Source organism: Protomyctophum parallelum, assembly GCF_964188405.1.
Source record: "Protomyctophum parallelum genome assembly, chromosome: 11".
In the NCBI taxonomy this organism is placed as follows: Eukaryota; Metazoa; Chordata; class Actinopteri; order Myctophiformes; family Myctophidae; genus Protomyctophum; species Protomyctophum parallelum.
In genome coordinates, this window is record NC_139707.1 from 2,663,729 (window position 1) to 2,679,029 (window position 15,301).

A 15,301-nucleotide genomic window follows, 5' to 3' on the forward strand; every position below is an offset into this window, starting at 1 on the left:
GAGGGTATAGTCTACCCTATAGGGGACACGGGGAGAACATGTGAGGGTATAGTCTACTCTATAGGGGACATGGGGAGAACATGTGAGGGTATAGTCTACCCTATAGGGGACATGGGGAGAACATGTGAGGGTATAGTCTACCCTATAGGGGACATGGGGAGAACATGTGAGGGTATAGTCTACCCTATAGGGGACATGGGGAGAACATGTGAGGGTATAGTCTACCCTATAGGGGACATGGGGAGAACATGTGAGGGTATAGTCTACCATATAGGGGACATGGGGAGAACATGTGAGGGTATAGTCTACCCTATAGGGGACATGGGGAGAACATGTGAGGGTATAGTCTACCCTATAGGGGACATGGGGAGAACATGTGAGGGTATAGTCTACCCTATAGGGGACATGGGGAGAACATGTGAGGGTATAGTCTACCCTATAGGGGACATGGGGAGAACATGTGAGGGTATAGTCTACCCTATAGGGGACATGGGGAGAACATGTGAGGGTATAGTCTACCATATAGGGGACATGGGGAGAACATGTGAGGGTATAGTCTACCCTATAGGGGACATGGGGAGAACATGTGAGGGTATAGTCTACCCTATAGGGGACATGGGGAGAACATGTGAGGGTATAGTCTACCCTATAGGGGACATGGGGAGAACATGTGAGGGTATAGTCTACCCTATAGGGGACATGGGGAGAACATGTGAGGGTATAGTCTACCCTATAGGGGACATGGGGAGAACATGTGAGGGTATAGTCTACCCTATAGGGGACATGAGGAGAACATGTGAGGGTATAGTCTACCCTATAGGGGACATGGGGAGAACATGTGAGGGTATAGTCTACCCTATAGGGGACACAGGGAGAACATGTGAGGGTATAGTCTACCCTATAGGGGACATGGGGAGAACATGTGAGGGTATAGTCTACCCTATAGGGGACATGGGGAGAACATGTGAGGGTATAGTCTACCCTATAGGGGACACGGGGAGAACATGTGAGGGTATAGTCTACCCTATAGGGGACACGGGGAGAACATGTGAGGGTATAGTCTACCCTATAGGGGACACGGGGAGAACATGTGAGGGTATAGTCTACCCTATAGGGGACACGGGGAGAACATGTGAGGGTATAGTCTACCCTATAGGGGACATGGGGAGAACATGTGAGGGTATAGTCTACCCTATAGGGGACATGGGGAGAACATGTGAGGGTATAGTCTACCCTATAGGGGACATGGGGAGAACATGTGAGGGTATAGTCTACCCTATAGGGGACACGGGGAGAACATGTGAGGGTATAGTCTACCCTATATAGGGGACATGGGGAGAACATGTGAGGGTATAGTCTACCCTATAGGGGACATGAGGAGAACATGTGAGGGTATAGTCTACCCTATAGGGGACACGGGGAGAACATGTGAGGGTATAGTCTACCCTATAGGGGACATGGGGAGAACATGTGAGGGTATAGTCTACCCTATATAGGGGACATGGGGAGAACATGTGAGGGTATAGTCTACCCTATAGGGGACACGGGGAGAACATGTGAGGGTATAGTCTACCCTATAGGGGACATGAGGAGAACATGTGAGGGTATAGTCTACCCTATAGGGGACATGGGGAGAACATGTGAGGGTATAGTCTATACCCTATAGGGGACATGGTGGAGAACATGTGAGGGTATAGTCTACCCTATAGGGGACATGGGGAGAACATGTGAGGGTATAGTCTACCCTATAGGGGACATGGGGAGAACATGTGAGGGTATAGTCTATACCCTATAGGGGACATGGGGAGAACATGTGAGGGTATAGTCTACCCTATAGGGGACATGGGGAGAACATGTGAGGGTATAGTCTACCCTATAGGGGACATGGGGAGAACATGTGAGGGTATAGTCTATACCCTATAGGGGACATGGGGAGAACATGTGAGGGTATAGTCTACCCTATAGGGGACATGGGGAGAACATGTGAGGGTATAGTCTACCCTATAGGGGACATGGGGAGAACATGTGAGGGTATAGTCTACCCTATAGGGGACATGGGGAGAACATGTGAGGGTATAGTCTACCCTATAGGGGACATGGGGAGAACATGTGAGGGTATAGTCTACCCTATAGGGGACATGGGGAGAACATGTGAGGGTATAGTCTACCCTATATAGGGGACATGGGGAGAACATGTGAGGGTATAGTCTACCCTATAGGGGACATGGGGAGAACATGTGAGGGTATAGTCTACCCTATAGGGGACATGGGGAGAACATGTGAGGGTATAGTCTATACCCTATAGGGGACATGGGGAGAACATGTGAGGGTATAGTCTACCCTATAGGGGACATGGGGAGAACATGTGAGGGTATAGTCTACCCTATAGGGGACATGGGGAGAACATGTGAGGGTATAGTCTACCCTATAGGGGACATGGGGAGAACATGTGAGGGTATAGTCTATAGGGGACATGGGGAGAACATGTGAGGGTATAGTCTACCCTATAGGGGACATGGGGAGAACATGTGAGGGTATAGTCTACCCTATAGGGGACATGGGGAGAACATGTGAGGGTATAGTCTATACCCTATAGGGGACAAGGGGAGAACATGTGAGGGTATAGTCTACCCTATAGGGGACAAGGGGAGAACATGTGAGGGTATAGTCTACCCTATAGGGGACATGGGGAGAACATGTGAGGGTATAGTCTATACCCTATAGGGGACAAGGGGAGAACATGTGAGGGTATAGTCTACCCTATAGGGGACATGGGGAGAACATGTGAGGGTATAGTCTATACCCTATAGGGGACATGGGGAGAACATGTGAGGGTATAGTCTACCCTATAGGGGACATGGGGAGAACATGTGAGGGTATAGTCTATACCCTATAGGGGACATGGGGAGAACATGTGAGGGTATAGTCTACCCTATAGGGGACATGGGGAGAACATTTGAGGGTATAGTCTACCCTATAGGGGACACAGGGAGAACATGTGAGGGTATAGTCTATACCCTATAGGGGACATGGGGAGAACATGTGAGGGTATAGTCTATACCCTATAGGGGACATGGGGAGAACATGTGAGGGTATAGTCTATACCCTATAGGGGACATGAGGAGAACATGTGAGGGTATAGTCTACCCTATATAGGGGACATGGGGAGAACATGTGAGGGTATAGTCTACCCTATAGGGGACACGGGGAGAACATGTGAGGGTATAGTCTATACCCTATAGGGGACATGGGGAGAACATGTGAGGGTATAGTCTACCCTATAGGGGACATGGGGAGAACATGTGAGGGTATAGTCTACCCTATAGGGGACATGGGGAGAACATGTGAGGGTATAGTCTACCCTATAGGGGACATGGGGAGAACATGTGAGGGTATAGTCTACCCTATAGGGGACATGGGGAGAACATGTGAGGGTATAGTCTATACCCTATAGGGGACAAGGGGAGAACATGTGAGGGTATAGTCTACCCTATAGGGGACAAGGGGAGAACATGTGAGGGTATAGTCTACCCTATAGGGGACATGGGGAGAACATGTGAGGGTATAGTCTATACCCTATAGGGGACAAGGGGAGAACATGTGAGGGTATAGTCTACCCTATAGGGGACATGGGGAGAACATGTGAGGGTATAGTCTATACCCTATAGGGGACATGGGGAGAACATGTGAGGGTATAGTCTACCCTATAGGGGACATGGGGAGAACATGTGAGGGTATAGTCTATACCCTATAGGGGACATGGGGAGAACATGTGAGGGTATAGTCTACCCTATAGGGGACATGGGGAGAACATTTGAGGGTATAGTCTACCCTATAGGGGACACAGGGAGAACATGTGAGGGTATAGTCTATACCCTATAGGGGACATGGGGAGAACATGTGAGGGTATAGTCTATACCCTATAGGGGACATGGGGAGAACATGTGAGGGTATAGTCTATACCCTATAGGGGACATGAGGAGAACATGTGAGGGTATAGTCTACCCTATATAGGGGACATGGGGAGAACATGTGAGGGTATAGTCTACCCTATAGGGGACACGGGGAGAACATGTGAGGGTATAGTCTATACCCTATAGGGGACATGGGGAGAACATGTGAGGGTATAGTCTACCCTATAGGGGACATGGGGAGAACATGTGAGGGTATAGTCTACCCTATAGGGGACATGGGGAGAACATGTGAGGGTATAGTCTATACCCTATAGGGGACATGGGGAGAACATGTGAGGGTATAGTCTACCCTATAGGGGACATGGGGAGAACATGTGAGGGTATAGTCTACCCTATAGGGGACATGGGGAGAACATGTGAGGGTATAGTCTACCCTATGGGGGACACGGGGAGAACATGTGAGGGTATAGTCTACCCTATAGGGGACATGGGGAGAACATGTGAGGGTATAGTCTACCCTATATAGGGGACATGGGGAGAACATGTGAGGGTATAGTCTACCCTATAGGAGACATGGGGAGAACATGTGAGGGTATCTACCCTATAGGGGACACGGGGAGAACATGTGAGGGTATAGTCTACCCTATAGGGGACATGGGGAGAACATGTGAGGGTATAGTCTACCCTATAGGGGACATGGGGAGAACATGTGAGGGTATAGTCTACCCTATAGGGGACATGGGGAGAACATGTGAGGGTATAGTCTACCCTATAGGGGACATGGGGAGAACATGTGAGGGTATAGTCTACCCTATAGGGGACATGGGGAGAACATGTGAGGGTATAGTCTACCCTATAGGGGACATGGGGAGAACATGTGAGGGTATAGTCTACCCTATAGGGGACATGGGGAGAACATGTGAGGGTATAGTCTATACCCTATAGGGGACATGGGGAGAACATGTGAGGGTATAGTCTACCCTATAGGGGACACGGGGAGAACATGCCAACTCCACACAGAAAGGCCCTTTCATGCTCCTAAAGGCTGGTAATCCCTGCCTGACAGCGTGTTGCAGGTTCGACTCCCGATCCCGATGGCGTATCACCCCCCCCCCCCCCCCTATCTCTCTCCCCATTTCCTGTCAACCTACTCTTAACCCATTCTGACCTGAGATCAGATTCATACGAGGTTTCCGCCGGACACACACTGGTCTGATGAACCCATTCTGACCTGAGATCAGATTCATACGAGGTTTCCGCCGGACACACACTGGTCTGATGAACCCATTCTGACCTGAGATCAGATTCTAAAAATGTCAGTCGCTCTTCGATTTTTCAAAAATAGCAGACCTACAAGCTCGTATCGCGCCACTCGGTGGCGCGATATGAGCTTGTAGATCTGCTATTTTTCAATAGCTAAAGCATAACATGATGCTGACACCAAAATGGGTGCCCGGTCAGAATGGGTTAATCTATCAATCAAAGGCATAAAAGCCCCCAACAAATATAAAAATTATAATAAAGAAAGGCACTTTCGCCAACCCCACCTATAGGGTATGAGTGCTAATGATGAGGAGGAGAGTGAGAACATGCCCCCCCCCCCAGCGTACAGGGCTTCTAACAGGAAGCTACAAACTGATGGTGACACAAGCTAAAAAAGCTGCTTACAAAAGTTGAGCTGGCTTCTGTTTCTTTCAGAGTTCAATGACGCCTTGAAGCGTCAACCAATCATAAATGTTTGTTTCACCCTCAACAAAATTGCTGCTTGTAAAGGGGGAAACCTAATTATTTCTTATTTTTATTGTGTAATATTTTGAGTGGCCCAGTGCCTCCCTGCTGGCTTTGGGGTAAGTGCCTGCAACATACTAGTATCATGCCATGGGGGGTGTACAAGCCACCTCACACTATACAGAAACGATAGTATACTGTTTGCCTCATGGCTACAGAAACAGGAGATAGAGTCCTGCCCTATGGGCCTCATGGCTACAGAAACAGGAGATAGACTCCTGCCCCTATGGGCCTCATGGCTACAGAAACAGGAGATAGGCTCCTGCCCCTATGGGCCTCACGCTACAGAAAGAGAAGATAGACTCCTGCCCTATGGGCCTCATGGCTACAGAAACAGGAGATAGGCTCCTGCCCCTATGGGCCTCATGGCTACAGAAACAGGAGATAGGCTCCTGGCCCTATGGGCCTCATGGCTACAGAAACAGGAGATAGGCTCCTGCCCCTATGGGCCTCATGGCTACAGAAAGAGAAGATAGACTCCTGCCCTATGGGCCTCATGGCTACAGAAACAGGAGATAGGCTCCTGCCCCTATGGGCCTCATGGCTACAGAAAGAGAAGATAGGCTCCTGCCCCTATGGGCCTCATGGCTACAGAAACAGGAGAGCTAGGCTCCTGCCCCTATGGGCCTCATGGCTACAGAAACAGGAGATAGGCTCCTGCCCCTATGGGCCTCATGGCTACAGAAACAGGAGATAGACTCCTGCCCCTATGGGCCTCATGGCTACAGAAACAGGAGATAGGCTCCTGCCCCTATGGGCCTCATGGCTACAGAAACAGGAGATAGACTCCTGCCCCTATGGGCCTCATGGCTACAGAAACAGGAGAGGCTCCTGCCCCTATGGGCCTCATGGCTACAGAAACAGGAGATAGGCTCCTGCCCCTATGGGCCTCATGGCTACAGAAACAGGACATAGGCTCCTGCCCCTATGGGCCTCATGGCTACAGAAACAGGAGATAGGCTCCTGCCCCTATGGGCCTCATGGCTACAGAAACAGGACATAGGCTCCTGCCCCTATGGGCCTCATGGCTACAGAAACAGGAGATAGGCTCCTGCCCCTATGGGCCTCATGGCTACAGAAACAGGAGATAGGCTCCTGCCCCTATGGGCCTCATGGCTACAGAAACAGGAGATAGGCTCCTGCCCTATGGGCCTCGTGGCTACAGAAACAGGAGATTGGCTCCTGCCCCTATGGGCCTCATGGCTACAGAAACAGGAGATAGGCTCCTGCCCCTATGGGCCTCATGGCTACAGAAACAGGAGATAGGCTCCTGCCCCAATGGGCCTCATGGCTACAGAAACAGGAGATAGGCTCCTGCCCCTATGGGCCTCATGGCTACAGAAACAGGAGATAGGCTCCTGACCCTATGGGCCTCATGGCTACAGAAACAGGAGATAGGCTCCTGCCCCTATGGGCCTCATGGCTACAGAAACAGGAGATAGGCTCCTGCCCCTATGGGCCTCATGGCTACAGAAACAGGAGATAGGCTCCTGGCCCTATGGGCCTCATGGCTACAGAAAGAGGAGATAGGCTCCTGCCTTATGGGCCTCATGGCTACAGAAACAGGAGATAGGCTCCTGCCCCTATGGGCCTCATGGCTTGGCAAGGCTTACTTATATAATCTCCAAACATTGTTGTCAGTGTTCAGGCTTTCTCTGATGATTACACTGGTCTTTCAGATAAATATGTTACACTGTTTATACTGGTAATGGCAATGACAGGTCTGTTCTGGGGAGAAATACTAAATCCTTACCATCTGTAAGTCTTAATGTGTCAACCCGCCCATCTGACATGCTAGTGTACAGCATGCGAGTAGGAGAGGCTGGTCGTGTGTATGTGTCGTCCACATATGTGCAGACGCCATGCTGCTACGTTCATCTGATTAACAAAGAGCTGCTCCTGTGTCACGCGGATTTGTGCACGTAAGAAATATAGCGAGCAATAAACCATTTGATGATGCATTGTAATTGACTTGGCTTAGGACAGATTACACAGATGTGTGCCCATGAATACCGATTGCAAATGCACTGCCTCTAAAACGGCGTCAACACAATTAAGTCCACAGCCGAGGCGGAGGAATGAATTCATTAAATATTTACGTTCACTCTCAAAGCAATAGGTTACCGCCAGGTCTAGTTGGATGCAAACTTATGTGTTCAGAATAATGGATTAGGTTTATTCATGGCTACAAATAATAATGCATAAATAAAACATATCACTGTATTCATCTCTATAGGCTCTGCCAAGTCCAGTCACTTGTATTATCAAATAATTAAACTGTAATGAATCAAAAGCCCTTTAATGTACTGTACTGTACTGTACATCTTTGAAATAACGACTAATTATGGAGCAGCATATTAAATATTGAGATAGCTTTTTCACACTGCACACCAAACACACCCAGGGCCAGAGCATCTTGGCATCTTCTCCAAAGGCTTGCTGTGCGTTAATGCAACGTGAGCCTTATCAAACATGGCTAACATGAATTGAGGAGTGTATTGTTCAAGAGCGTACAGTAAATAATCACTCTGTGTAAAAATTTTCCACATGTAACTCTTGAAAGTGTACAAAATCAAACCAAATTTGATTCAAATTATATTATGATATATTCTTCCCCTGGACAAACAGGCATGCTACAATGGAACCGGAACAAAATAATTGCACTCTTATCTGCCTACAGTGGTGGAAAGTACTGTACAGTACAGTACAGTACAGTACTGCACTGCACTGTACTGTACTGTACTGTACTGTACTGTACTGTACTGTACTGTACTGTACTGTACTGTACTGTACTGTACTGTACTGTACTGTACTGTACTGTAGCGTCTTAGTTTGAAAGCCATTTTACCCGGAATCTGCAAGTCAGGAAGTGAAAAACCGATATGTAACATTATTTAATTCACCCAAAACACTGTGCATAATTAGCTCTTACTTATGGTACATTAAGTACATTTTGATACCAATACCTTTGTACTTTTACTCAAGTAAAAACATATATTCTGGACTTTTCCTTGTGTTTCCATATTGCACAATCAATACTTAAAACTTAAGTAAAGTGAGTACTTTTTCCACCACTGTGTGACTGTATATAATATTTTATAGTACATGATCTATACTTTCTATTGACAACGTATACTGTAACAACCATTCTTCTTCATCAGAGTACTGTATGTACAATTAACTGCGTAGTGTCAGGTTTGCTAAAAGGAGACACAATGTGGAGTGCATGGAGTTATGCAGTGAATGTGTGAAGTGGTTTATGTATAGCCTAGTGCCAATCAATCTAATGAAGGAAAGCTAAGGTTGAGGAACTGTGCACCAAGCACATTTCCTGCAATTATATGAAAGAAAAGTGAACACAAAGCATACCCCATAATGAGATGAATGGCTGTGCCGGTCCCTAGTTTAATCAAGTATATTAGCTGCACAAGAAGTGTTATGTACTGAGCGACTTGTTGTGTGCAAATGAACCCACATTTAATCCCTCTATTGCCCGGTTTCTTTCTCTTCGCTGAAAATAACTAAACTGGTTGCTTGTACTGCCTTTTTCCCCCCAACAATATTATTTTTAGAAGTATTTTTTTTAGGGCTGTCAAAGTTAACGCACTATTAACTAGTTAACTCACAATCCTTTTAACGGCACTAATTTTTGGAATGCGCGATTAACGCACTGAAGTTTGACAGAATGGTTGAGAGACGCATGCATGTGAATGCAGGCAGTCAGTGAGCCCCGCCTCTCTCCCCCTCTCTCTCTCTCCCAGTGAGTCTACACAATTAGAAAACATTGAAAACATGTTATTTTGATCAACATGGCCTGTTATCTCTCATAATGGTACCATTGGCCAACATCAATACAGTTCTTTAGTTTGGGTCTGGAAGGCTAAATGTCATCAAATGGTGGTCCGTGGCTCAAATGCAGAATAAATAATGGTCTTGAAAACCACTGATTTAAGGTATATTTAGAACGTATACAAAATATGCGATTAATTTGCGATTAATCACAGTTAACTATGGACAATCATGCGATTAATCGGATTAAATATTTTAATCGATTGACAGCCCTCATTTCTTTTAATAAAATCTGCTATTTTCAGTATAGCCTATCCCTGTTTTTCTTGGTTCATGATGCAACTACACATATAAACCATATACTGTAGTCATTTCTTGATGTTCAGACAGCTTTTTTGATATTCCACGTTTGTCTACCCTACCATCTATTTTGTATTACTATTATGTTATTGCAGTGGAATTAACGTTTCTGTGAGTTTTCTTCAGGTGCTTCAGGTGAAGTAATTGTTTTATCTGAAAGGAGTGAAGGGGCACTGAGAGGTCTTTGATGATATTGCCTTTATTTTTTACTGCAGGGGTCTTCAATGACCAAAGGACCCTTGAGAGAGATGAAACAGGGACCTCCTAAAGCTGTGAAATATAAAACGTTTAGACAGGTTTGGCAGCTTGGTTCTTAATTTGTTCACACATGTATCCTCTCTACTAATATGTTGGATTCATGTTCATGTATATTTTCAGACATCCAACCATGCACTTATACCCTCTTAGTTAATTTGTTTACACATGTATCCTCTCTACTAATATGTTGGATTCATGTTCATGTATATTTTCAGACATCCAACCATGCACTTATACCCTCTTAGTTAATCTGACTGATAGCAGTGACTCTGTATTTCAGCATTGATTGATTGATTGAAATATTTATTAACAGTTTGTAGAATTTACAGTACATTTTAAGCACAAACTCAATACAAAGACTGTTAACTGTGAGTGGACGACCCAATTAAGCATTACACTACATTACACAATTCATCAAAACATTTAGAGACATACAAACATTTAGAGACATACAAATAGACATTTCTATGTAGCTAAAGAACAGAACAGGAATTCATCATATAGGAAGCAAAAAAGGGAAAAGATACATTATACAGTGAGGGGAAATGGGGGGGTGGGCAGCTCACAATGCATCTGCTATTTCTGGTGAAGAGCAGTGGCGTGCACAGATAGACACTAGGGGGTGCTAGAGCACCCCCTGCCCTTTTGGCAATGTGCTAAAAAAAAAAGAAAAAAAACTTTTTCTTTTTTTCTTACTTTTTAGTGTGTGGACCATGCGGTGACATTGATCAAATCTTGATAAAAAATGCTTCTACTATATTATTTAGGCCCCCACCACAATCTAAAGCTATGTTTCTATGTCATTGGTTCTTCCATAAAAAAATAAATAGCAGACCTACAAGCTCGTAGCTTGTAGATCTGCTATTTTTCAATAGCTAAAGCACCAAAATGGGTTCCCGCCCCAAAATGCGCAGCACAAGGTGCCCTTTTTTTCACTTGAGCACCTGCCGCTCTAAATGTCTGTGCACGCCACTGGTGAAGAGACTTGGTAGGTTGTAGGCTGAAGAAGAATGCATGGCATTGAAGTACCTGTTATGTGCGGTCTGAGTGTTGGCTTTGTGTTTGTGTGCAGGTGTAGTCTGGTTGCTTTTAGCTTGAGGAGGTATTTTCTGTGTAGCGGCGATGTTGTGCAGTGTTGAATGAGGACTGACTCAATGAGTTACCGGCATATCGCTGTTAAAATGTCCTGTCTGACATTAAAAGCCCTTCAGTTTCCTCAAGAGGAACATGCACCATTGGACCTTTTTTCTGTCTGTCTGCATGTTGTATGAGGTACCAGGAGGTGGTCCCGTCACTGCGCCCGGGTAATTAGAGGGGTCAACCTGTTCCGCCACCTGCCCATCCGACCTGAGAGGTCCAGAGGAGGGGGGGGGGTGAACCAATAATGAGCAATTAAATGAGCATGGCGTCATATTGATATGGCGTAGTAGACTTAAAGGAGTAATTCACCCCCAAAATGACTTCTTTCATATCAGTTACACACCCTATGAATCCTTGATTATTATTATTTTCTCTTTTTAATTATTAGTAGCCTATTTATCTTTGCATTCCTGAGCCAATACGGGCCAGTTTATCATTTATTATTATTATTATTATTATTATTAATACGGGCCAGTTTATCATTTATTATTATTATTATTATTAATACGGGCCAGTTTATCGCTCAATAGGAGACTATTTGAGTTCTCCGTTAGGAGACTGGAGACTTCGGCCATCATCAAATTGTTTGCTTGACAAAGACACAAAGAATCTGCATAAATTCAAGGCTTCATGGGGTGTGTAATTGATAGAAAATAAGTAATTGACCCTTTAAAGGATATCCATCACTTTGAATAATAATGGCCAACATAATGGAGGCCAGGTTGACAGTGTCATCTGGTGTTAGAAGTAGAAGAAGATGAAAGGTGGTTTAGAACAGTGGTTTAGAGTGGAGATTAACTACGGTCAAAAGGAATATAGAAATAAGTCTTAGGGCTCTATTTTCGTCCCTGCTAAACCCCTTATTCCTAAACTACTTTGCCTTTTTTACTATTTTGAAAACATTTTTTAATTGTTAAAATAGCCAATCTACAAGCTCGCAATGTGTTGATCGGTTAGTTTAACTATTCAAAAATTATTTTCAAAATAGTAAAAAAAAAAAAAGTAGTTTAGGGATAAGGGGTTTAGCATGGATGAAAATAGAGCCCTATATCTTCTTTTAAACTGTAAATAATAACATATGCATTAGCAGCTTTCAAATTATGCAAAATTAAATAACATATCACAAAATGAACTGCTGTACTGTATGTAACCCATTAATAATGGCCAACATAATGGAGGCCAGGTTGACAGTGTCATCTGGTGTTAGAAGTAGAACAAGATGAAAGGTGGTTTAGAACAGTGGTTTACAGTGGAGATTAACTACGGTCAAAAGGACTTGACAGGACGAATATAGAAATAAGTCTTAGGGCTCTATTTTCGTCCCTGCTAAACCCCTAAACTACTTTGCCTTTTTTACTATTTTGAAAACTTTTTGAATTGTTCAAATAGCCAATCTACAAGCTCGCAATCGGTTAGTTTAACTATTCAAAAATTATTTTCAAAATAGTAAAAAAAAAAAAAAGTAGTTTAGGGATAAGGGGTTTAGCATGGATGAAAATAGAGCCCTATCTTCTTTTTAACTGTAAATAATAACATATGCATTAGCAGCTTTCAAACTATGCAAATTAAATAACATAATCACAAAATGAACTGCTGTACTGTATGTAACCCATTAAGTTACATACAGTTTAGATTATAGATCAGTGGTTCTCAAAAATAGCAGATGTACAGTACAAGCTCCCCCAGGGGTCCCTGAATGCAGGCACGATACAGGCTGGCAGGAATTGAGGCATCGACGTGGACACGTGATGGTTGTAATGTCAGGCCACGCTTTGCTGCCAGCATGGGAATGATCATACCACGGGGTGGCCACCACGGGGACCACCATGCACGAGTTGTCTAACCCATTCTGACCTGAGATCAGATTCATACGAGGTTTCCGCACTGGACACACACTGGTCTGATTAACCCAATCTGACCTGAGATCAGATTCTAAAAAATGTTAGTCGTTCTTCGATTTTCAAAAAATAGCAGACCTACAAGCTCGTATCGCGCCACTTCGGTGGCGCGATATGAGCTTGTAGATCTGCTGTTTTTCAATAGCTAAAGCTTAACATGATGCTGACACCAAAATGGGTGCCTGTTCAGAATGGTCTAATGGCCGACCTGCCACCACGGTGCGAGAGGGGCGCCAGCTAATGCCCTGCGACCTGGAAAGCATCTGTCATTTGAGCTAAAAAACAAATAATAACAATAAGCATTTGTGTGGGATATACTTGCTATTAAAAAAAATAGCAGATACACATAAGCTCTAAGCTCGGGACAAAACATATACCAAGCCATTAACAGTCAATAATATGTCATTTAATAAGCATCCTCCTCCCCCACACTGCACCTTATTAGCGTACTCACTAGTTCAAAATGGCTCCTACATTTCATGGACTTTACATTATAATATTTAAGCAATCATAATTTCGTCACAGCAAAGTAGTGTCACACCAACATAGCAGAAATACTACTTTGGATAGGTATTTATTTTAAACTACTTCACCTTCTCCACCTCTACTCCTTTTGCATCTTCACTGTTCCACTGCTCTCTCTATAGTCAGAGATGGGCAGTATTTGAAATACATGTATTTGAAATACGTATTTGAAATACTTTTTTGTATTTTGTAATTTGTATTTCGCTGGGATGGAAGAAATGAGATGTATTTTGTATATTTACATTTTTGACCCAGTATTTGTATTTTGTATCCAAATACATTTTCAATGTATTTTGCCCATCAGAGATGGGCAGTATTTGAAATACTTTTTTGTATTTTGTAATTTGTATTTCGCTGGGATGGAAGAAATTAGATGTATTTTGTATTTAGATACATTTTTTGACCCAGTATTTGTATTTTGTATCAAAATACATTTTCAATGTATTTTGCCCATCTCTCTCTATAGTTCAGATTCAGACAGTCTTACTCTAGCTGCTGTTAGTTTGATTAGGGCACCGAAGTCTGACGTAATTTATACCTGTGTGTGTGTGTGTGTGTGTGTGTGTGTGTGTGTGTGTGTGTGTGTGTGCGTGTGCGTGTGCGTGTGCGTGTGCGTGTGCGTGTGCGTGTGCGTGTGCGTGTGCGTGTGCGTGTGTTTGTGGTTAGTGTACGGAACATAAGTTGTGTTTTGTTAAACCATGGTCATTCCTTTTCTGTTGACAACATCTGCTCATACCTGTAGGTGGAGCTCTCTAGGGAAAAGCATGTTAGCAATAGTTCCAGGTAGTGAGGTACCAGGAACAGCTATAAAAGGACAGGAAGTGAGGCGGCTGAGTTCCATTTTAGGTACATCAAAAGGAGTGTTTGGTGGTGGTTTGTCAAAGAGATCTGTCAGGATATTCAGGAGGACTCAAATGCAGAAGATAGCAGGCAACAGGCAGGATGCAGATAACTCAGTCTTTACTTTATCACATAACAGGCAAATTAAAGGCAAGGCAAAAGGCAGAATCCAAAAAACAGGCAGTCAGCTTCAAAGTCCAGGATCAGAGTGCAGGGAAACAGGAGGTTCAGGCTGGAACCGAAAACAGGAGTTACGACGACAAACTGACAAATGGAGATGTGAAGTTCACCTACTTAAACTAATGAGAGCAACAGCCAGCAGGTGAGTAGAAACAAGCAATAGGCTGACTACTGATTGCTAGGAATGCAGGGGGGCGTGAACACAGAGGCCAGGTCTATAGGGAGGATTCCTGACAAGATCATTTTAAGGCCAATACTTTAATCAGAAAAGTATAAACCACAGAGTATAGGGGCCCGACTTGAATATTGTGTGAGGAATATACTCCCCCCCCCCCTTCCCCCCCTTTTAGAGCAATGCATTGCCTTTTTATTTGATGACTTTATGGATTCACCTGTTTTTAGTTATTTTAATATAACTCAGACATACAATTTTATGGTTCTGTGCCGCAGAAACAGACTGTATCAGACTGTATCAGACTGTATCAGACTGTATCAGAAACAGACTGTATCAGACTGTATCAGACTGTATTAGACTGTATCAGAAACAGACTGTATCAGACTGTATCAGAAACAGACTGTATCAAACTGTATCAGACTGTATCAGAAACG